Source organism: Lemur catta, chromosome 7, assembly GCF_020740605.2.
Source record: "Lemur catta isolate mLemCat1 chromosome 7, mLemCat1.pri, whole genome shotgun sequence".
NCBI classification, from domain to species: Eukaryota; Metazoa; Chordata; class Mammalia; order Primates; family Lemuridae; genus Lemur; species Lemur catta.
The window spans coordinates 29,642,536-29,666,505 of record NC_059134.1 but is presented as its reverse complement, the minus strand read 5'-3'; positions in this window follow the sequence as shown (position 1 = coordinate 29,666,505).

The window sequence follows — 23,970 nt, the reverse complement described above, 5'->3', positions numbered from 1 at the left end:
AGGGCCAAGAATAGCAAGACAAGCTTGAAGAAGTTGAACAAAGTTGTAAAACTTAAAACATCAGTTATCAAGATTTATTTTAATGTTATAGTAATTAAGACAGTGTGGTTTTCACAGATGGATAGGAAAATAAACCACTGAAGTGGAATTGAAGTCCACAGACCTAGACTTATATTGTTGCTTGATTTATGACAAAGGTGATACTGCTGTGGCCTGTGGAAAGGATGACTTATCAACAAATTATACTGGATCCACTGGAAAGTTATTTAAAAGAAAACCCAAATCTGGATCCCCTACTTAACACCAAACTAAAAGGCATAACAATAAAGCTCCTAAAAGAAAATATGACAGTATATCTTCACAACCTTTTGATACACATAAATTTCTTAAAATCAGAAACCATTTACCATAAAGGAAAGATTGACAAATTAGATATCAGTAAAAGTATTAATTTCTAATTATAAAAAGATACCACTAGGAGAGTTAAATAAGCCTCAGACTTGAAGATATTTGCAATGCATATATTCAGCAAATGGCTTAATTGAATATATAGCAAATTCACAGGAATTGGTGAGAAAAAGAGAGTCATCCTAAAAGAGAAGTGGGAAAAAGACATGAACAGGCACTTTACAGAAGAAGATATCCAAGCAGCCAAAAAAGTTAAGAAAAGGTGCTCAACCTCATTAGTCATCAGGCAAATTTAAGTTAAAATTGAATTAAAATAAAAAGTTCAAGTTAAAATCACACTAATATCAATGAAAAGGACTAAAATTAAAAGGACTGGCAATTCTGAGGTTTAGAGAGAATGTTCCAGCACCTGGAACTGTCATGTACTCTGATGTGATTATAAATTGGGAGAAGGACTTAGGAAAACTGTTTGGCAGTATCTATGAAAGCTGAACATATGTACAGCCGATGACCTGAAAATCATATTACTATCCTTATATTCAGCAACAAAGCATACATAAGCATACCAAAATGTGTGCAAGAATTTTCATAGCATTATTATTCATAATTTATTCAAACCAGAAAACTAAATTATTAATCAATGGTAGAATGCAAAAAGTGCAATCAATGAAGATCAAGAAACTGTTGCTATTTGCAACAATGTAAATGAAATTCATAAATAACATTGAGAGAAAGATATCAAAAGCAATATACACTGTATAATTTCATTTATATAATATAAAATTCAAAAACTGGCAAAACTAATCTATGGTATTAGGAGTCAGAATGATGGTTAGTCTTAGGATGAGTGTAGTTTTCAAGAAGGGAATGTTCTGGTAATGTTTTATTTTTGTATTTGAGGGTATATATTAATAAATGGTTGTGTTAATTTTGTGTAAATTCATAGAGCTGAATATTCCTGATTTGTGTTTACCATATTTGTGTTATAATGCAATAAAAAATCTTAACAAAACAACAAGAAAACAGCTGCTTTAATAACTTATCCCTACATTTCTCACCAGAGGACATCTACCCCACAGTCCTTGTCTATCTCTGATCTGTATTATATTTATGTGCCACAACATCCTATAGGTAAAAAAATATTTATGGTGACACTTTGCTCTGAGAGAGGATGGCCAGTTGTGTGAGACTAATGAGGGTAGTTCAGGATATTGTAGTGTTCGGAGGTGAGGGGGCTGTTTTCAGTTTTCCTTTATTCAGAATTCCCAGCAGGGACCCACCTATACTCATCATTTCTGTAGCTCTTGTGTCAACAACACAGACAAATCTCAATTAGCATCTGTTTAGATAAATCAGCAGCATTGTGAGTGTGTGTGTATTCATGTATTTTTATATTTCATTTTTTAACTTTTAAAATTGTAAGATATGAGAAAAATGAATATAGCATATATACTTGTAACCACCAACAAAGTTAAGAAATAGAGCATTACCAGGTTACAGAAGGCCCCTTCCACTCCGGGTGCCCCTCCTCTATCTCTGTGCATGTAAGAGTGTGTGTGTGCGTTTGTGTGTCTGCATTGATACACTATTTTAATTTATCATTCATATTTCAATTTTGTCAGTTGACTTAACAATATCCTTTATAGCATTTCCCCCTTCAGCAAAAGATTCAATCTAGGGTTAAAGATTACATTCAGTTGTCATGTCTCTTTAGCCTCTTTTAATCTGAAACATTTCCACAGCTTTTCTTTGCCTTTTATGACATTGACATTTTTGAAGACTGTAGTCCTCATCCCTGCTTTTAAAAAGAACATTCCTCATCTTCTGTTTGTCTGGTGTTTTCTCTAATCATGGTTAGAATAAGATTATGTGGTTTTGGCAAGAACACTGCACCGATGACGCTGCGTCCTCCTGAGGGTATCACATCTGGAGGTACACGATGTCCGTACATCCCTAATTGGTCATGTTAACTTTGATCATCCATTCAAGGTTTGTCCAATTTCTCCACTGTATATTACTGTTTATTTTTTTCCTTTGCAACTAATAAGCATTCTGTATAAAGACGTGGAAATACACTGTTCCTTCTCAATTTTCCCTGTGAATTAATGTCCATTGAGGATTTTTGCCTGATTCAATGGCTGCCAATGATGATTTTCCAACTCCAGCACCAGCATATAAATTCAAAAGTGTAAAATAGAAACAATTTTCTAGGGAGACTATCTGATTGAATTATTGGTTGATTCATTCGTTCACTCATTAATTCATAAAACAGCATTACTTGGCATTTATTGTAAAACTAGAATTGTTCAAGGTCTCAAGGGGATCTAATTTTTTAAGATAGAAAAAGCAGGCCCTGGTTTTGAAACATCTTCAATATATTGAGGAGGTAATGAAATACCAGTTGACCCTTACCATTCTACTTTAAGAAGTTATTTATTTACTTATCTAATATCTAAATGACTCTTTGGTTATTTATTTACTTATCTAATTATTATCCATATAGATTCTTGAAATCCTGTTTTTTAATTGTCTATAATTTTTTACTGAACTTAATTTTCTTTGGTGCTAATGTTGTTCCAGTTTGGGCCAGTGAGAACCCCCTTGAGCTGACTGCTGTGTCATTGTCATACTCTCCTTCCCCTTTTCCTCGAGCACTTTCTTAGTTTCTGGTATAACAAGTTCATCCAATTATTTAAGGTCTAATTCACATGTCATCTTTTCTAGGGCAACCTCCAAGACTCTGCCCCAAAGATGGTTTTATTTTTCAGCACATTTATGTAAAATTATGCTGAATTCTCTAATTCTTGTTTACTCTTGGAATTAATTTCTAAGTGCTGAAGATACTTTATTTCTTCAATAGTTTATGGGCATTTCAAAACCAGGAACTGCTTGGCACGGTAGCTCATGCCTGTAATCCTAGCACTCTGGGAGGCCAAGGCAGGCGGATCGTTTGAGCTCAGGAGTTCGAGACCAGCCTGACCAAGAGCGAGACCTTGTCTCTACTAAACATAGAAAGAAATTATACGGACAGCTAAAAATATATATAGAAAAATTGTGGCGCATGCCTGTAGTCCCAGCTACTCGGGAGGCTGAGGCAGAAGGATCACTTGAGCCCAGGAGTCTGAGGTTGCTGTGAGCAAGGCTGATGCCACGGCACTCACTCTAGCCCGGGCAACAGAGTGAGACTCTGTCTATAAAAAAAAAAAAAAAAAAAAAAAATTAGATCACTCTTGGGACCTTGAATTGTTCTTGTTATATAATATATGTAAAATAATGCTGTTTTTATGAGTGAATGAATGAATGAATGGAGCAAATAGTCTCCTTAGAAAATGTTTCTATTTTACACTTTTTAATTTATATGTTTTTTGGAAAATGGCCTAAATGTTGGAGGGTAAAGTAGGAGGAGAAAGTGGAGGGAATTTGGTGTCCCCATGCTAATGATATACGAAAAATAAGAACAAAAAGTCAGTGACCTCATAAATTCAATGATCTCAGTTAGCCAACTGACTGGCTGATTTATTCTTTTTGTTCGTAACTTAAGGCAGTTTTATTACATTATTATACTTTAACTGGTGTTAATGTTCATTTTTGAGATGATGTAGTTAATTGTCCTTGTTTTTATTAAAATTCATTTCTTGCCTAGATTAAATTATTTTAAAAGTTACTGACTGTCTTGCTAAAGAATTTTTTGATGGGGAACTAATTGCTTATGAAGAGGTGAATAGTAGATAGATCATCACCCCTTGCTGCTGCTGATCTGATCCAGCTGTATCTGTTTCTCCTGCTTGGCCCCTAAATCTGCAGAGATGAGATGAAGTATGTGTGTGAGCATGACTCTCTTGCTGTTTGCTCCACTTCTATCAGATGCATGAATTTATTCCATTTATTAAAGTCAGCAAAACTTCCTAATCTGAGCTAGTCTGGAGAGATCGAGTGAATACCAGAGAATATTTATAAAATGAAATTTTCATTTTTTAAGAGTAATATTGTAACTTCTCTTCAGGACATGTTTGTTGAGTTAAAAGTCCTTGGAGACTTGATTAGCTAAAGTCATTAGCCTATTAATTACCTGTATTCAACTGGATGTGTTTTTCATAGACTCGGGGGAGGCTTGGGCTGGATGTAACTATGGAGGTCAGAGTCAGACCTGCCCACCTTACAGGTGAGGAGATTGTGACCAGAAAGGTCCATGAGAGCTAGCTCGTGTCAAAGTTGGCTCTTCCACCCTTGGTTGAGTACTCTGTCTACTAAACCTCAGAACACAGCTAGTGTGTTCTGCTTGTTAAAGTCACTACCCTCACCATTTGCTTAGTAAATCTTTATCATTCAAGAAAGCATAGAAACTTCAGCCTGCTCTGAGTGTTACTCTGAATTCCAAATATCCGAAGTCTAAATTTGTGTGTTTTTACTGTAGTTCTTACTAAGCCATTAAAAGTTTTCAGGCACTCTTTTGCTGGTTAGAAAATGAATTAACCAAGTACAGAACCTGCATTATACAAATTTCTGCATTCTGTAAAGGCTTTCAGATTAATTCGTAATCTATTTAGCTACATTGCTACATCACAATGAGCATTGCTATTAGCAGCAGCATCTTCTCTGTTCTGAGGGTCGTGCCATGTTACGCTACTTAGCTCTTCTGTGCTCAGCTAGCCCCTAGCAATTTCATTCATGCAATAAATATTTGAGATTTATTATGTGCCAGACCCAGTGCTTACAACTGGGGATACAAGATAACTTGTAAGAATTGATCACAACCCTCTTTAAACTTGGTAGATGACTGAAAACTAAAACCACTAAAAGGAGACGTTATTATGGAGGAAGAATTTGGAATCATGAGAATGTATGACAGGAGGACCTAACGGTTCTGGAAAGTGATGCTTAAGTTGAGACCTGAAAGGTAACGAGGAGTTAGCCAGATGAGGGGACAGGGAAAGACCACTATAGGCAGAGGGAACAAGATGTGAGAAAACTGCAGGCAAGAGAGCTCAGCAAGAACAGCAGTGACTGGAACACGGACAGTCAGGGGAGATGAGACTTAAGAACTAATAGAAGGCCTTGATTCCAGAGATTTCAGAGGGCCTTGAAGGCCATGCAAAGCAGTTCTGACTTTATACTAAGGCAGCAAAAAGCCAGTAAAGGATTCGTACTTCTCTTTGAGCACTTGTCATATTATCATATTATTAATATATTACAACCATTGGTTTACAGGTGTGCATTGCTGTTAAAACTACACTCCGGAGGGAAAGGCTTTCTAATTTTCCATCTGTGTATACTGAGTGTGCAACAGCATGCCTGAAACAGACCAGGTGTGTCGTGAATCACTGAAAGCTGAATGAGTGATGCAGTTAATGACAGGTAGTTGTCACCATTCTCCCTGGTTCCAGCCTCTGACAGAATGCAAGCTTACTTGTGGCTACGTTAGGGTTAAATGCTTTTTGTAGAGTAGGTGAGATAAATTTCTGAGATGTTCTAGAACTATGTTTGTTAAGATATAGTCTTCTTCACTGTATCCCCGAGAGAAAAGTATAAGAAGTTAAACTTGACTCACAGGTCGTTGGGAAAATATCTGCCAGCCATGAATGTCTGATGTCTTTGTTGTTTGATCCTCACAACAGCTTAACTTTGGGTCTAGCTAAGAAACAGTCAGAAGTGCTTCTTCTTTAAAGCGTTTGTTGGCAAACGCCCTGCAGCTCTTAGGTCATTCTTTACAGGGAAATACTGACATTCTGAAGAACCTGGCCATCAGTGACCCCACGGTTACAGCCCTTGTGACCCTTGCTAAACACTATTTAACGTGGCAAAATTCAGGCACCGTGGCCTGGGGTCAGCCCTACATCATCTGTTTGTTATTTACATAGGGTCGCTGGTGTTCAGCATAAAATCACTGCACTATTTGGTGATTTTGTAAATCCCCCTTTTGTTCTATTTTTAATCAGGGTAAAAATCCACAATTACAGAAAACAGTTATTTGTGACCATGATGAGTGCAGTCGTGATTGGTCTTGATAATTATATTTTATCATTAAATGATTTTACTCATTTCTGACCTTCTCTTCAGGATAGCTAGTAGCAAATCTCCATTCAGTATTTATTGCCATGGAAACCAAATCTAGGCTAACTTGGCTGCTTCAGAAATGTTTATTGGTCTGTGGGTTTCTTTGTGGGGCTCTTTGCCAGATACTGCGATCCCTTAAGATCTCTTTCCATTAACACTGGTGTGTGTTTGTCTGTTTTGTGTGCTTATTCACTTGAATTAGTAGTTTCTTTGGTCTGAATCTATTTCTAAAAGTCCTATATAGATTAGTTCCAACTAGGGAAGGCCCCTGTGGTCATGTTGTCTGCTTGTGTTTGTGTGGATGTGTGGCTGTTGAAGACATAATACGAGTGAAAACTGCTATTATTTCCTCCTGAGGTATAAAATGCCAGGTTTGGCCATCTTTCTCTGGAAAGGCTTTTGTTTTTCTTCTATAATTGATCCTGATCATGTGTGTGTGTGCATGTGCATGTGAGTGTGCAGACATGCAGGAAGATGTACATATATATATGTGAGTGTATATACATATATTTAATATATACACATAAGTGTTTGTCTCCACTGATAATTCATGTGACTCAAGTTATATGAAGGAATAAGTTCTTTGGTGCAGTTGACATTACAGTTGTTTTTAAATTTCTCCGCGATCTAATGGAGCAAACACATCTTGGATTGGGCTCTGCTACTGTCTTTCACGTGCATCTCATAAAACGCTATCATGCAAATCATGCCTACACTGCCCCGCACTATCAAATTAGATGTTTCTTTGAGTGAGGGGGAACTTAACTTCAGAATGAAAATAGGTCTCAGTGGAAAATACAAAAATGAAGTGATAAACCACACTGCCTGTGAGTTTGTAGGAGCGATGTCTAATATAATGTGGTGTAGAGAATTTCCAGCACACTCTGTATTAAACCTATGTGTCCATCTTGCCTGGTGAACCGACGGGGCTGCTGCACATGGAGCCCACTGCCAGTGATCCTCTGCTGATTGACTTCGGATGATGGCATTTCCACTGCAAGATGATGGCAAGCAGGGGTCATGTGAGGCTGCGCTGTAATGACAGGTGCCTCATAGATATAGCAGGGGGAGAAGAATAGTGAAAAAAACTAATGTTGAACTTTCTTTCCTTCCTTGGTAGCAGTTTGCTCTTCTGAAAGGGGAGGATAGATGTGTCTGTCTTGAAGTTTTCCCTTGTGAAGGTTAATTTTATGTGTCAACTTGATTAGGCCATGGGATGCCCAGATAGTTGGCTGAACATTTTTTTATGGGTGTGTCTGTGGGGATGTTTCTAGAAGAGAGTAGCATTTGAGTTTGTAGGCTAATTAAAGCACACTGCCCTTCCCAATGTGGGTGGGCACTGTCCAACCCATTGAGGGCCTGAATAGAACAAAAAGGCAGAGGAGGGGAGAATTTGCTCTCTTTCAGCCTGAGTGCATGAGCTAAGATACTGGTCTTCTCTTGCTCTTGGACTGGGACTTACACCATTGGCTCTCCTGGTTCTCAGGCCTTTAGACTCAGACTGTAACTTACACCACCAGCTCTCCTGGTTGTCAGACAATCACAGACACATTCCTCTCAATAATAGTCATAGTTAAAAGTACTCATTAAAAAGAATATAGTAGTACCCCCATATTTTGGTTTTGCATGCCACTGTGTCAGTTACTCGTGGTCAACTATGGTACAAAAGCATTAAATGGAAAATTCCAGAAATAACCAATTCATAAGTTTTGAATCTATTCTGAGTAGCATGATGAAATCTCATCATCTAGCTCTGTCCCGCCAGGGCATGAATTATCCCTTTGTCTAATGTATCCAAGCTGTGTATGCTACCCACCCATTAGTCATCTGCATTGTCTGCTCCTGACATCCAGCTATCAACACCATTATTGCTTGATGAGCTCAGATCACCCAAAGCAGATGATCCTCCTTCTAACATACGGCCTGAAGGTCAATAGTAGCCTAAAGCTACGTCACAATACCTATGTCATTGGCCTCACTTCATTTCATCATGGAGGCATTTTATTGTCTCACATAATAACAAGAAGGGTGAGTACAGTACAACAAGATACATAGAGAGTGAAAGAAAGGCCACATTCACATAACATTTATTATAATATATTGTTAGAATTGTTCCATTCTATTATTTATTGTTAATCTCTTACTGTGCCTAATTTATAAATTAAACTTTATTATAAGCATGTGTAGGAAAAAACAGAGAATAGATAGGGCTGAGTATTATCCACAGTTTCAGACATCCACTGGGGGTCTTGGGACGTATGCCCCACAGATAAGGGGGACTACTGCGTACACCTAAGCCCAGATAAGTTTCTTTTCTCAATGTGAGGTTCATGTCTCATTAATTTCTTGCTCAAGTTTTCTCTTTTAGTTTCAAACTCTTTGACCTCGTTAGAGAAGAGGCATTATTTTTTTCCTTCTATATCTGGTAACTAACCTAAAGCTAGCTTCCAGCAGTGGGTATCTATGTTTTTTTCCCTCACAGTCCACAAGGGAGAAGTTTCAGCTGTCAGTTCTTTCTCAGATTGAATTGAATCCTGTGAAAGAAAATATGGTCCCATGGTCTGAACTTGACTTCCCCAGCTTTTCTCCAGTCAGGCTTGGTTTCCTTGTTTTCTCCTGACCAGCACACTTGGCTCACTCATCCCGCTTATGTTCCTCCTTTGATGATGCCTATCTACACCCAGCAAACTTTTTCTCTCCAAACTTTGGTTTGTGAAGACTCTGAACTGCATCCTTACATTGACTAGAACAACAGTTAGGTGCAATGCTTGCTCCATCTACTGCCATTCACCTCATATTTTCCTTTAATAACATCCTTCACCTTCTCACCACCCTGCATTGATGCTAACTCCTTGGTTTAAATTTGATGTGGACTTTAACACTCTCTCTGATATGGGCAACCTCTGAACCCATGGTTCTCATCATCCTCATCCAGAGGAGCCCAGCCCTCTGCTTCCCTCAGGCAGACGTAGTTGCTCCCATTGTATCTGCTCCTCACTCATCTTTAAGTTTTGCCATATTACTCTGCTCCTAACCTGGAATTTTCTCTCTCGCCTTTATTGTTACACCGTTTGTTTTCCTCTGGAAAACCTGTATTTATGATTCACCCTCGAGGTCCCTCTGAAGGCCAGTAGAATGAGCAGGCTTTTCTCTGAAGCTTACTACCACCATGGGGAGGAGAAGTGGAAAAGAGAAACTTTTAGGAATGGGGCAAAATGCTGAAAGACTGAGTAATTACTCAAAACAAAGTTACCTTGGCTTGTCGAGATAAATATTTTTCCTGCCATTTCTGCCATCCATGGAATGAGGGGATTAACAGCAAGGGGCGAACATTAAATAACACAAAGAGGGTTATTTTTTTTTCTGCACAGATGAGGGATTGTGTATAATTTTGACTCATCTTTCATTGATTGTTGGAAGGATTCAATGAGACAACTTGTGAAGTGCCTAGTTCAGCATGTGGTACTGAAAGTTCAACAAAAGTTGATTTATTCTCATTTATACATTGATAAGATGTCCTTATATTTTTAAGAGTCTTCTTCTGCTGATGAAAACTCAGAACGTCTTGTCTGATAGCCAAGGAAAAGATTTTCTGGGAACAATCAAGGGCCCAAAGAGGGGCAAAATTAGAAATGAGAATAATAGAAATAATAGGCAACTTCCTTTTTCTCACCGTTTGCAGTAGCTGGAATAAACAAAACATGTCAGTGGCTGTGGATGGGGTGTGAGTGGTCATTAAAGTCACCCCAGGTCGCCACTAACTCTCAGGTTTTACAGCTCGGTGCACACAGCTCTCCCTCACTGCCACCGGGGTCTCAGTGCAAGGCTTTGATAGCACGCACTTTTTACTGCCAATTAGGAAAGGGACTTTTCCCTCAATGGGTCATCCTGGCTCTATAAAATTCTCTGAACTAATCCTTTGAGCCTTGTAGGAATTGGGCTGTTCACAATGTTGTCAACAGAGACACAGCTTTTTCACAGGATTTGCTCTCAAAAGCACTGTTCAAGACGAAAGATAAAAAAAGAAGATCATGCCTTGTTGGCATACTTTATTGTGTCTGGGTGTTCTGTGGGTTGCATAATTAGCATTTGAGGTTGTTGGTGACTTATTCTCAATGTAGATAAAGTCACAAAGTTAAAGTTGAACAGAATTAATCAGGTCCAGGGTCAGGCGGAGTCATTCAGGAGGAAGGCTATGTTGGATCAACATTCCTGGTCACACGTGTCAGTGTTTTCTTCTAAGCTTTATGGAGCCTGGAGCTCTGGGGATCATGCCTGACTGGAACGTTCTTTTTAATTTATGAGACTGATAATTATGTGGCAGCTCTTCCCAAGGGAATGCATCTAAAATAGGCCTCAGAGTTACAATTACACTATTTCCAGCTGAGGATTTTTTTTTTTCCTTAAAGGTTTGAATATATCTGAAACATGTTTAAATATATTTCTATTTTTTGAAACTTAGGTATATCTTGGGGTTATTCTACCTTTGATTCTGCAATTTTTGGGGTTTAGCAGGCTAGTGATCATGTAATTCCCCGTCTCAACTGAGCGCATTTGATAGGATATACTTTTTGGGTCAAGCAGCAGCCTAAGAGATGTCATTTAGATGTCATAATATTAGAGTTTTTGTCTGGACTTAAAAGATATTTTTTGGAATAACAGATGTAGTATTGTAACCAGAATTTTCCCAGAATTTTGAACATCATTGCTGTTGTCTTTCATCTCTATGAATGTTAATTTTCAAAGTGGTATAGCTATTTCTTCCTTCCAATGTCTAAATTTGAAGATGCAATAATATTTGTAAATGTACTTTTGAATAAATAACATGCTGTTCAAACCTAAAGTTCTACTACAGAAAACTGTGAATTGATATAACTGAAAAACTGGGGTGCTTAATAAGAAAGGGTAGCAAAGACTGTATGTGAAGGGAAAGGAATCAACTTTTGTTGGTGCTACAAGTATGTTGAGTACTTCTCACTCAGAATCTCATTTAACCTTTGAATAATCTTTATTGTCAATTCTATCTGTGTAAATATGCAAACCGAAGCTCACTTAGTTTCAGAAACTGCAAACATAGAACCATGATTCCAAAGCCAATGCTTTTAACGTGGGGCTCTCTAGTAAAGTGTAAATGTTTCATACTGGTCAAGGCAGAACTTCCCCATCATTTGTTGGGTTAGAATTTTCCTGGTAGAGACTTGACAAGCTTCCGGAAACACTATTTCTAAGTTATACAATGTAGAAAATTCTCCATTCTATAAGATGCTTAACTTTGATATCTCAGTTCCATAGTTTTACTTTTTCTATATTCTTTTTTAATTAAAAATTACAAAATATTCACACATCCAAAAGAATATATAATGCATGTGAAAGGCAGAAAAGTGAAATTAAAGATTAGACAACCACCCTTCTGTTTAAAACAGAATTTTATGAGCACTGGTTTAAGACATAGAGTTATTTAAGACATAAAATATTACCAATTTTTAAGATCCTTGTATTTCTTTCTGTACTCACAACTTCAGCATTTCCCCCAAGATGGATCCACTACCCTGAATTTCTAGGTTAGTGTTTTCTATATGATTTTATGTGTTTTCATATATATGAATTTCTATACAATATAATTTTTAGTTTTGAATGTTTTTGAACATGAAATCAATAGTATCTTTCATTGTAAATTCTTCCATTACTTGCTTTCAGCTCACAGTAATATTTTTTTTTTGTGAGACAGGGTGTCATTCTCTTGCCTGGGCTAGAGTGCCATGGCATTAGCCTAGCTCACAGCAACCTCAAACTCCTGGGCTCAAGCGATCCTTCTTCCTCAGCCTCCGGAGGAGCTGGGACTATAGGCATTGCCACCATGCCTGGCTAATTTTTTTTCTATTTTTAGTTGTTTGGCTAATTTCTTTCTTTTTTTTTTTTTTTTTCTTTCTTTCTTTCTTTCTTTTTTTTATTTCAGCTCATCAAGGCAATCACAGCAACAACAAAAATAAACGAATGGGACCTGATTAAATTAAAAAGCTTCTGCACAGCCAAAAAAACAGTCACGAAAATAAACAGACAGCCCACAGAATGGGTAAAAATTTTCGCATACTACACATCAGATAAAGGACTGATAACAAGAATCTTTCTATTTTTAGTAGAGATGGGGGTCTCGCTCTTGCTCAGGCTGGTCTTGAACTCCTGAGCTCAAGCAATCCTCTCGCCTCAGCCTCCCAGAGTGCTAGATTACAGGTGTGAGCCACCTTGCCTGGCCTCACGGTACATTTTTAAGATGTATCCATGTTGGCACATGTAGATGTAATTAATTCTTTTTCACTGTTTTATAAAATAATATTGTAAGAATAAAGCATAATTTATCCATTCTAACATTGATGTACATTTGGGCTTTTTTCTGTTTTAGACTATTATGAATAATACTGTTATGGACATTATTAACATGTTTCAAAGTCCATTTTTATATAGGACTTTATATAAAATTACAGTTTCATAGATTATATAAATGTTCACATTTATTAGAAAATGCTAAATTGTTTATCCAAGTGGTTATTTCAATGTATACTTTATAAGCAGGATATAAGAATTCCTTCTCTCCACATTCCTGTCAGCAATATGTCAGACTGATTTGTCAATATCATTGTGGTTTGAATTTGTACTCTTTGATTGCTAAGGAGGTGGAAAATCTTTTCTTTCATATGTTTATTTGCCATTCATATTTATTTTGTTAAATTCTTACATATTTTTGTCCATTCTTCTACTGAATTGTTTTTTCTTATTTTTAAGAGTTTTATTCAGAAGTCTATTTTTTGTTTTATTTTATTTTTAATTGACATATAATAATTGTACATATTTATGGAGTATAGTGTGATATTTTGATACATGTATAAATTGTGTAATGATTAAATCAGGGTAGTTGACATATCCATCATCTCAAACATTTATCATTTCTTTATGGTAAGAACATTCAAAATCCTCTCTTTTAGCTATTTTGAAATATGCAATACATTATTAACTATATCACCTACAGTGCACTATCACACGAGAACATATTTCTCCCATCTAATTGTAACATAGTATCCATTGAGCAGTCTTTCTCCATTGTCCCCTTCCCCTACCTTCCCCAGACTCTGGTAACCACTATTCTACTCTCTACATCAATGAGGTCAACCTTTTTAGATTTCACATATGAGTGAGATCATGTGGCATTTGTCCTTCTGTGCCTGGCTTATTTCACTTATGTGTTTCAGGTTCATCCATGTTGTCACAAATGACAGGATTTTATTCTTTTTTATGGTTGAATAGTATTCCATTGTATATAGATACCACATTTTTTAATCCATTCATCAGTTGATGGACACTTAGGTTGATTCTGTATCTTGACTATTGTGAATAGTGCTGCAGCTAACATGGGAGTACAGATATCTCTTTGACATACTGCTTTCATTTGATTTGGATATATTCCCAGTACAGGGATTGCCAGATCATGTGTAAGTTCTGCCTTTAATTTTGGGGGGAACCTCCATACTGTGGACCATAATAACTGTATTAATTTACATTCCCAGAAACAGTGTCTAAGAGTTCCCTTTTCTCCATATCCTCACCAGCATTTGTTATTTTTTTTGTCTTTAAAAAAAAATTTCAACAGATTTAGGGGGTATAAGCTTTTTTTGTTACATGAATGAAATGTATAATGCTGAAGTCAGGGCTTTTAGTGTATCTGTCACCAGAATAGTGTGCATTGTACTGGATAGGTAGATTTTTATCCCTCACTGCTCTCCCACTCGCCCCCATTCTTAGTTTTCAATGTCTATTATACCACTTTATGACCATATGTATCCCTTGTTTAGCTCCCACTTATAAGTGAGAACATATGGTATTTGCTTTTCTATTCCTGAGATACTTAACTTAGGATAATTGTCTCCAGTTCCATTCAAGTTATTGCAAAAGACTTATTTCATTCTTTTTTATGGCTGTGTAGTACTCCACGGTGTGTGTGTGTGTGTGTGTGTGTGTGTGTGTGTGTGTGTGCATGTGTGCATATGTGTGTACACATTTTCTTTATTCACTTATTAGATGGGCACTTAGGTGGGTTCCATATCTTTGCAATTGTGAATTGTGCTGCCATAAACATTTGGGTACAGTTGTCTTTTTGATGCATTCCTGTAGGATGGGTCTTGTAGTGACAAATTCCCTTGCCAAAAGAGAAAGTGTTATCAAAAGAGAAAGTATTGATTTGTTTTTAGATTTTTCTTGAGACAGGATCTTGCTCTATCATGCAGGCTGGAGTGCAGTGGCACTAACATAGCTTACTGCAACCTTGACTTCTTGGGCTCAAGCTGTCCTCCCACCTCAGCCTCCTGATTACCTTAGCTTTAAGAAAAGCCAGGCTTTAAAAAAAACGTTTGTATAGAGATGGGGTCTTGTTATGTTGCCCAGCCTGGTCTAGAACTCCTGGCCTCAAGTGATCCTCCTGCCTTGAGCTCCTAAAGTGCTAGGATTACATGTGTGAGCCATTGTGCCTGATCTAGATTTTTTTAGTGAATGAGAGGTCCATAAGTGTTTTCTATAAATACTATCATTTAAAAGCACAAGTGACCACCCTGGGGGCAGTCTGCAGTGCTGAATCTGGTTGCCAATTCACTCCTCTTACTGTTCTTTTTGGCAAAACATATGAAGACCTTAAGATTTCCTTTCATATTCTGGTCTGTTCCCTCAGGCTAGCACAAGGTTAGACTGCTAAGGTTAATACGAGTGAGGTCATTTTTGTACTACATAAAATTTATTTCCCAAGTGTAATTCATGAAAGAGATTAGGATGAAAATGAGCACAGTTAGACATGGTTTCAAGTGAATATTGAAAGAAAGGCAGCCAAGGAGCTTTCTCAGCAGTAAGATGAGACTGTCTTTTCACGGCCTTTGATCTGAGATTTGATTGTGCTCAGCCATGGGGTTATAGGCAGTCTGTTGTTCACTTCTCTCTCTGGCACTTGGAATACTCTCATTCTGGCTTATTGTAGGATTTTAAACTTCTCTTTCTTCCCAGTGTTCACTACGCTGCCATTTTGTATTTACACATTCATGTGTTATTGTGTAATTGTAAACGTTTGCTTTGTTTTAAAGGATGATGCTTCTGGAAGTGAAGTTGACCTATGGATACTATTCTTAATGAAGAAATCAATTTATACCCAGTAGTCATTCCAGTATTAAACATACTGAGATACCTCTTAGATTGGTTTCTAAAGCCCCTCTTAATAACACCTTTTATTGTGATTCTGCCTCTTGACCAAAGCACTAACACATTTTTCAACTATTTGAGCCTAATTTTTGTTTTGGTTTCAACCCACTTAAATTTCCAAGGATGAGAGAATGCTTTTGTGAGTGGATTCACTTATTAATGGATTTGAAAATTGTACGGATAGTAAGTTTTTGAAAATTCCACGGGCTCATACCTCTGGGTCTTTGGCCTTGCATCTCTCCCTCTGCAATTCCCTCTCTCCTGTTTCTGCCTAGACAATTTCTTCTTATCTTGCACAACTTCTCTGGGAAGGTTTCCTTCACTTTCTAATCTGTGTGGGCTTATGCAGCTCTGTGCATCCTTCTAAGCCTACATTTTTCTACCATGATGTAGCTAACAGGCAAGAAACTTGGGCTGTAGAATCACATTACCAGGCTCAAATCTAGGATCCACTAGTGACAAGCTGTGTGACCATGGGCCAATTCCTTAACCTCTCCATGCCTCAGTGTCCTCTTCTATAAGACAGATTCATAGTGTCCTCTAAAGGAAGCAACCTTTATGTGCAATTTGGCACATAATAGGAATTCAGTAAATATATACCATTATTTTTGAAGCTCTTTGCACATTGTCTTAGGATCATTGGCTAACCTCTATGAAATCATCACATCTCCTACTCCCAGACTGAGATCTCATTGAAATCAGAGATGGTCCTTTATCTCTGTCTTCTCAGCACCTGTTATGCTGCCTGAAATCTGGCAGGTTCTCAGGAAGAGTAAGACCAAAGAATGAATGAATTTCTAGATTCCAGAGCTCTCAGGAGAGTTGCCAGATGGTTATGAAGGCTGACGTTTTAGTACTACATTTATGTGTCCTTATATTCCTGTCACAATGTCTCCTCCAGAGAGTTCTGCCAGAGTGAACATTTGTACAGGCCTTTATTATTGTTTGTGGCCAAAGCAGTTGTAAATGTCAATGTTGGAGATGTGTGGGTATGCATCTCTTTTGTGTGTCTGTGTGTGTGTGTGTGTGTGTGTGTGTGCATGAGATAGATAGGTAGATAGAATGCAGGTTCCCCATGATAGCCAAAGCTTCCTGAAGCAATTAGCTAAAAATTAATAATGACCAATAACGGCAAAAAATTTTAGAAAATTGTTCACCAGCCCTCTCCAGTTCAGATCCCACAAAGACATGGGTGGAAGTCAAAAGGAGACATCGTAACCCCACTCCTATCCCCTTTCACTCCTTGCTAAGTCAGAGGATCTTGCAGTCCCTCTGTGAAGACCAGAGTGCAAGGCCATAGAAGACCCTCCTAAGGATGGCTCCATGAGGAAAGGCCCTGCCAATACAGCAGATGCTCTGATCCTCCCTCTTCTCCTGCAGGAATGAGCCATCTGGGCACCCACAGCCTGAGGGTGTGTAAACTCTGAATGAATGCACAGAGTGCATTGAAGACCATCCATCTTCAGGTATAATCTCTGTCAGTGTCTTCACTGAACAGGTGACTGTTTCCTGCTGAGCATCATGAGATCAAGACAGAGTCAGGGAGGGAGACTGGGCAGTGGAAACACTGTGCTGACCATGTGGCTGACTTCTAATGCAGTAAACATTGTGAGTGTCTTGGGGAACACCTGACCTCCCGGGGAATCACCATTTCTTTTCCTTTCATGATGCTTTGGTTCTCTTGTAGACTTCGAGTATTTAAGAATCTTGGCTCAGATAACACCATTTCACTGAGGCTGCCCTGTGGCCATTAAAAGATTTGTGTTCTTAAGGTTTGTTTTGCCATTTGTACTTTTCATGGCCCCACTCCAGTTGTACACAGGGGATGGCAGCACCTTCTGGTTGAAAAAGGGCTGGGTTTGGAGTCAGAGACCTGCTACATCTTGTCCCTCCTGCTGTCACTCAGTGTGGTCTTGAAAATTACTTAACTCTTTGGTTTCTGTATCTATAAAAGGGGTGGGGCTCTAATCTTGTCTGTAGGATTTCCTCACAGGAGGTGCAAGGATCAACCAGAGTTTGGCAATAAAATTAATTATTGTTCTAAAACTCCCTACTCCCTGGCTCCTTTAACATATAATGTAACGTATTCTGCCTTTCTTAGCAAAAGACCCTTGCTGAAGGATAGGTCAAATTATGGATTTTTTTTTTTTTTAAAAGTAAGAGCCTTCAAATGCATTCCAAATTCACTGAAGTTGAATCCCTTTTCAAAGTCTTTCTTGAATAGCCAGGGAGAATTAAAAGAAAAAGTACTACCCTCTGTTTTCATGTCTCTACCCTTAAACATTCTGTTCAGAAAAGGATGGTGACTATTTCAAGTGTTTTATTCAGATATTGTTTCCGGGATCATTAGCAGCAAAAGAAATCCCAAAAGGGAGCATTTTGCAGACTAGAAGAATCTTGTACATACCAGATATAATTAATTCTTTACAAATATGAGTTCTCTCAAATTTGGAGGCCCTTCTCAGAAAAAGATTAGACTCTATTGATCTTTGACTCATTTCATCATAATCAGATTAATAATGGTTTATTAAATTACTAAATATATTTAGAGAAACATTGTTGGAAGAGTAGATTTGTCTGTTAAACCTTGTAACGTTCTCTAAGTTCCCAAACATTTGGAAAATATTCCTTGAGCTCTTATAGGGGGCTACAGTCTAAAGAAAACCATGCCCCTGTTCTGAGAATGCTTAATAACTGCACAGAGCATGGTGTGTATAACCAAGGCTGAGCTGCGCTGTGGAACTGCTGAAGAGGAGTACCCAGCTCTTCCTGGGAGGATGTGCAAAGTGTTGGGGAGTGAATGTTTTGATCGAGTTCTGAAGCACGCACTATGAATTTGCCAGGAAGACAAGGAGGCTCAGCTGGTAGTCCAAAAAGAGGGAACAGCTTGGCCAGATGATCAGAAATCTGAGAAATCATGAGCCATTCTTGGTGGGGTGGACTTCTGCAGTGATACCTTTAGGGTGGCCCTATCTGGCATTCTATAGGGAGAAATTTCTGACTAAGGTGCCTGAAGCAATGGCATATATTAATAATTGCATTGACAAAACACAGTATCTTTTTTTTAAATTATGAGATATTATGAAAATAATGCAGGTTCGTATGCAAAGCTAGAAAAAATTTAGAGTGTGCACTAAGGAAATAAAATAATCACCCATGATACCTTCATTCAGAGATAATCAATGTTAACATTTTATATTTTTCTTCCATGCATATTATTTTAGCCAGCTGTGTCAGATGATATACGTAATATTTATCTTTTTCTTTTTAACAATTTTAATGTCACTAAAGTTCCTTTAAAAAAATCTTTATTAATCTGTATAATTTTCCATAATACTTGTGTGTCTATATTGTTGAAAACTGAGATCTGTTTTCTAGTTTGGCTGTTATGAAAGCCATGGTGGCTAATATCTATAGCATTAACTTTTGTACTTCATTGTTTTCTTTAATATAAATTTGCATAAATATGAAATTCCCTGGGTTAAAAGTTGTTAAAACTTAAACCTCCTTCTACACAATGCCATGTAAAATTACTTTCTAAAATTGTTGAACCTACTTATATTCCCCAAACTGTATTCTGTGCCCATTTTACTATGTCTTAACTTGCTGAAGATATTCTCAATTTAAAAATATCCTATTACTTTTTCTTAGCAGGCAAAAAATGGTACTTTATTAAATGTTTTATGTTTATCTTATTAATAATAAGCTTAAGTCACTTTTAGGTACTTACCAGCATTTTGTGACCTATACATTTATATCCTTTATCTTTTTTCTACTAAGAGGTAGGGGGATAGATGGGTCAAGATTAATATTTTCTTATCAAACTATATGGGTTTTAGATATATTACCACTTGGTTATATTTCATGTAAACTATATATAGTTTCTTGATTACTTTTCAAAAATGCACACATCCTCAAATCCTCAAATGGGGAGGCCAAGCCTAAAGAACAGTGTCATCACGGGACACAAGCTGAAAGCCACTTATATTTGTTTTGAAATTATAAAGGGCAGTTGTTCAGATATAGTGGCTTATTTGGAGGCAGACTGCCTTAAATGCAGACAGGAAGAAAGACTGAACACACAAGGGAAAACTTCATGGGGATAAAAGCAAATCTATCTCGTTAATTCTTGGTGAGTGTCTCCTAAGCATTCACTTCTCAATTTCTTCCCTGCACAACTACTTTTAAATATCTAATTATTTTGAAATTATTCTTCCTGTTTGCCTTTCCCACCAGACATGAACTCCTTATTCACTTTTGAATCTTCAGTCAAGTAAATTTCTGACACCAGGTTGCCACTGAGTAAAGCCCTAACAAATTAATTAAAACAGTAGTCCTTCCTTATCCACCCTTTACTTTCTGAGGTTTCAGTTACCCATGGTCACCCGTGGTCTGAAAATTTTAAATGGAAAATTCCAGAAGTAAACAATCCTAAGTTTTAAATTGCATGCTGTTCTGAGTAGCATTATGAAATCTTGCATCATCCTGCTTCATCGACCCTTTTTCATTACAAGAAGAATGAATGCAGCACAAGACATTTTGAGAGAGAGAGACCACTTTTGCATAATTTTTACTACATTATATTGTTATAATTGTTCTATTTTATTATTAGTTACTGTTAGTCTCTTCCTGTGCCTGATTTATAAATTAAACTTTATCATAGGTATGTATGTATAGGACAAAACATAGTACGTGTAGTGTTTGGTACTGTCTGTGGTTTCAGGCATCCACTAGGGTGCTTGGAACTTATCCCCCATGGATGAGGAGGGACTATTGTAAATGAATGTATGAATACTAAGCAACTATACAATCAGATGAAATACAGACATTTAATATTTTTATGCTGTTAAATCTGTCAATATTTTAAGATTTTTTTGAATTTTTTAAGCCTAAAATGTCCTTCCTTACTTACAGAACCAATAAGTATTCAACTACATTTCCTTTTGTCCTTCATTTTAACATCTAACTTCTTAACTCATCTTGAATTTATTTGGATAAAATGGCGTGATAATTAAATAGATTATTTCTCAAGTAGCTAAAAAATGGTCTCAACATTGTTTATTGAGTGTCTCTACCTTTTCTCCCTGACTGTAATTATATGTTAGTGTTCTGTATGTAAAGCTCCCATTTCCTGGTTCTATACTCTGTTTCATTGATCTGTCCATCTATTTTCATATCAGCTTCACATTGATTAGTTTTATACTGTTTTAATATCTAGTGAGGCCATTACTCTTCTTTTTCAATTTTTTTCTTAACTATTCCAGATGAACTTTGGAATCATTTGTCAAAACATTTAAAAACACAGTTGGGGTTTTGATTGGGAACACATTAAATCTGAAAATTAACTTGGAAAGAATCGACACTCAGTAGTTTGTCTTCTCACCCAGCATCCTGGCTTGTCTACTTATTCAAGCCTCTTTTGTATCTCTCAGTTTGGTAGATTCCCCCCATGTAAATATAACACTTACTTTATCTAGTATCTCTCTTTTCTGTAAAAATCTCAATATGTTGCTGCTCAGATTCCAATTCTATAATTTGTGGAATTTTGATGCCCTGCTTAAAATACTTTTATTTGCCAACAGACATGTTTTTATGGTCATCTGTGGCTCTGAGCTCATGCTTTAGCTGACTGAAAAACTTCAGTCTATGGATCATTTTGCCATCTTGCTCTGACTACCCTATTGTATTCCATATCGAACTGGGTATGAAATTTGTTCTCATTTCCTGATTTGTACACACATATGCACACACACACATACTTACACACACACACACAAATTCGTGTGCTCACTCATACATAATCTACTCTCAAAAGGCATTTGTAGATTTGGGAGATTTGGCTAAAAGATTGAGGTGACATAAAATTGAATCTTAAATACCCAGCTTAAGGTATTAAAACCCTTTGGCTATCCTGCCTTGTTCATCAGACATTTCTCATGCCCAAGTGTCTATTTATGATGCAGAACAATTAAGATGACTTCCCTTGGTTTCATGATTTCTCCTTTGTCTCAAGTGGCTAGTCAAGATATTTTCCTGAATAAAGACAGTTATGTCCCTAATCTGGGGCCAGATGTAGAAACAATATCCCTAGCAATATAGGTTTTCACATTTCCCGTTCGGCTTATTTCCATATATTTTATCATTTTACTTGTTGTTAAGAATGGAAATTTTTGTCTCTTTTAACTAATTTTTGGTAGTATGCATGAAATCTTTAAAATTATGTATTAATTTTATATCCTGACACTTTACTAAACACATCAATTCTGAATATATTTTAAAAGTCTATAATACTAATTGTAATTAATATACTCTCTTGTCTTTCAATAATTGAATACCTCTTATTTTTGTTTTCTGTCATATTGTAAAATATGGGCACTGTGTGTGTGTGTGTGTGTGTGTGTGTGTGTGTGTATAATACCATGCTTCTCCCATATCAAAGATTCTCTAACATTTATCCTCTTCAAGGAAGAGATGGCATAAAGGTTGTAGGGAGTGGCTATGAAATTATGCTCCTTGAGTATTCTCCCATAGTCTCAAGGTATCACTTAATATGTTTGTTTGTAAAGCCATTTTTTGGTGAAAAGAGTTCACTAATGGTGAGCTCATAGTAACAAAATAAGCTTTCTTCCCCCTGATAATTTCAACCTACTGTAAGCTGCGATCTTCTTTCTCAGTCTTCCAATGAAACAACCTTAATTGTTTACTGCTTCTTGTTCAGAACACTGTTTCTCTAGAGACAGCACTGTCGTTTCTCCTCATACATCCCTGACATGAGATGTCCAACACACGCCTTTCCCATGTCCCCCTGACTTTGTGATAATCCCTTATCTTAATGGTTAAACCTTGAGGATGGTAACTATGAGTGTTAAATTGATTTTTCTCTTTTCTTATTACAGTCTAGCATTAGTAGTTAAAATATGAAGCTTAAAAACTAGTTTAAATAACCCCATACTTGTAGATTGGCACTTTGAACCAGATTTCCCACCGAGGATAAAGAAAAAGCTGAAGAAAATAAGAAATAAAAAGTCTACCTAAAGTAATGAGTAAACTAACAAGGCAGCGAAAAATTACTGTGTCAAAATCTGGAAAATGTCAAATCTATTTGAATCTCTTTTTCCCCCCTAAAGGTATCTACTAATTCCTGAGGAGTCTGCTAATTGGCTGAAAAGCTGATCAGAATTTTTGGAAGCCTTGTGAGGTTTGTGGAACAGACATTGGAGTATATAGACTGCCAAGGTATAGGGCCGGGTGAACACCTCTTACTTTGGATTAAATGTGAAAAGGCTAAAATCTACAGAGTAGATTAACTAGAGGGGTGAATAGATCAACTAGAAGGGTGAATAGATTAACTAGAAGAAACAGATTTTCACAGAGACTGCTGCTCAGGTTCCAATTATCTCAATGCATGAAACTGCCAGAAACAAATGGAAATCTTTGGAACAAGAAAACATCCTAGAGCTCAATTATCTCTAATTTTTTAAAAAGATATAATGTGTAGCACATGACCAAAAATAACTAGGGGCATGAGATAAGGCAATGTGAACAAAACTCAGAGGAAACAATAGGCAATAGAAACATACATGGACTCCAGATGTTTAAATTAACAAATATAGTTAAGAAAACCATGCTTACTATATTCAAAGAAATAGAAGAAAAAATTGAAAATCCTGGCAAATAAACGGAAAGTATTTTTAAAATGTCAGTCAGATACAATAAATGCTCATGTAGATGCAGAGAGAAAGGAACACTTACCCACTGTTGGTGGGACTGCAAACTAGTACAATCTCTATGGAAAACAGTATGGAGATTCCTCAAAGATCTAAAAGTCAAATTAATGCCTTTTGCAACAATTTGGAGGTAACTGGAGACCATTATCCTAAGTGAAGTATCTAAAGAAGGGAAAAACAAACACCACATGTACTCACTATTAAATTGGAGCTAATCAATGAGCACAAATGTGCATAGAGGGAAGTAAAACTCAATAAAAATCAAGTGGGGGGAGGGAGAGGTTACAATGAACACTCTCTGGGTGACGGGCACATTTACAACCCTGACTCAAGCATTATAACAGCGATCCATGTAACCAAAAATATTTGTACTCCTGTAATATTTTGAAATTAAAAAAAAGGAGAAACTAAGAGAATTCATCACTTTCAGTCTTTCATTAAAGAAAATAATAAAGGAATTCTTTAGGATTTTAGGTTGAAGAGATGCAAGAAGGATTAAACAGAACAAAAAGGGTGAGGGTGAGGTAAATAAAAATAAATAATAATTGTT